Source organism: Rhincodon typus, chromosome 31 (genome assembly GCF_021869965.1).
Source record: "Rhincodon typus isolate 14 chromosome 31, sRhiTyp1.1, whole genome shotgun sequence".
Taxonomy (NCBI): domain Eukaryota; kingdom Metazoa; phylum Chordata; class Chondrichthyes; order Orectolobiformes; family Rhincodontidae; genus Rhincodon; species Rhincodon typus.
The window spans coordinates 23,606,992-23,608,883 of NC_063362.1; positions in this window are offsets into that span (position 1 = coordinate 23,606,992).

Here is a 1,892-nt window from a genome sequence, read left to right on the forward strand (position 1 = left end):
TAAGATCCCTGTCAGGATAAACAAGTAGGTTGATTCTCACTCAAAACCTGTCTACAAAGGGGTCATCCACAAATATTATCTTGGCCCCCATGAAAATACTCCCTTCCTCTCAGCAGTCCTTAATTCTGCACTGCCTAAACTTATGTCTTTCACCTGACTCATTGCCCCTCAACGGGCTTTTGCAATCTCTGTGCATGTAAAGGCTGTGAATGGGCCTTGGTGTTTGCACTTGTGTTATTTCAGCACATCATAAGGTCAGACACTAAACACTATTGAAAATTCACCGTTGCCCAAAAATTGTATCCGACTGAATTTAGGGCTTACTGTAACCTACAAGTGGACTTTGGGGATGGAGGGGTGATGGATGCCGGATGTTAAGGGATATTTAGCCCAAGGCCAATTCTCTCATGCTCCTGTAAGTCAGTCTGCTGTCTGTACAGCCTTGCTGCATGTACGTTGTCTGCTGCATTTGGCAAAAGTGGCAACACTTGGCATGGATTTGTTGTATTTGAGGTAATTCCAAATTGTAACAGATATAATAAAGTGCTGGATGAAAATGGGTCAATCTTTCTCAAATGACCAATTTTTCCTCTTGGTCGCGTGATATTAATGATTCTTCTTATTAATTTCAAACTGACAGGAGTTACAAAGTCTCAACAGACACCAAAGCTATTGCAACCTTTGCTAAGGTGTACCAGCTGTCATGGACACTTCTGCTGACATCATTTTTTGGCCAACCAAATATTTGAAGAAAATTGCTGAAAAATCATTTGTCAAATATTTTCATCTTACATTCATCAGAGCAATTTACAAGAATATCAACGAAGGGGAAACAACCAACATTTGTATTGAAAGGCGAGTAGTATATAAATATTGTTCTTTCCTTTTGTTGGTATTAGTAACTCACACCTGATGAGTACAAGATGAAATGTTTTTTCAGCAAAACTCAAGTTCTGTACTATGAAACAACTATTTACAGAAAACTGCTTAAATCTCAGGACCAAGTCCAAAGGCAAAGAAGATATGTTCCTGGAAGAACTAGATATGGAAGTCCTGAACAAAACACATGTGTAAGGACAAGGTCCCTTGGCATGTGCAAGAAGGGATGGGTTATATCCTGAGTGGAATTAAGTTCACTCGGGCTCTAAATTGGCTGGTGTTAGACCATCTGTGATAGAGGACATCAGAGTGTTGAAATCCTGTCCCTCGAGCACTGCCAGTCAGTCCATTACTTACAGGGACCCCAGGAGCAGCAGCTATAACTGGTTACGCTCCAAGGCCTACACAGAGGCTGGATGCTAGATGTCTAGAGCCATGTGATTGGGACTTGGGAAAACGCAAAATTGGAGTCAAGGGAAGGGAAGAGTGCCTTCAGTGGCTCCCCCCTACCAGGGTGGGTTTCTGCATTGGATACTAACCATTTGTTAACAAAGGGCCTTCTCAATGGGTTTTGATGGAGCCATGTGAGTCCAGGCCTCTCCACCCTCCACAATTCTAGACGGTTTTCCCAGCACCAGAGATCAGACACAGGCCTGATCCTCCCAGGGTCCCTGCCATCAAGCTTGCTCCAGCAGGCTCCACTAATCTCTGCTATTACATGTGTTACCTATGTCAGATTTAGTGATACATACTTATTCATGCAAAGCAATCTAGAGAATTGGGTACATTGAATACAAACCTTGAATAGGTGAGTTGCACCTAATCTATAACCAACCTGGAAATTTTAAAGAAACTTCACATCAGAAGTAATCTAGTTGGTGTTTTTGACTTAACACTTGGCAGAACTTCATGCAGCTACCTGCAGTGTGCATGATCCGAGTGTGCTCGGTGAGGCATTTCGTACAGCTTTACTCTCTAATTAAACCATTTTCACCCTGACCTGGAAATACCAC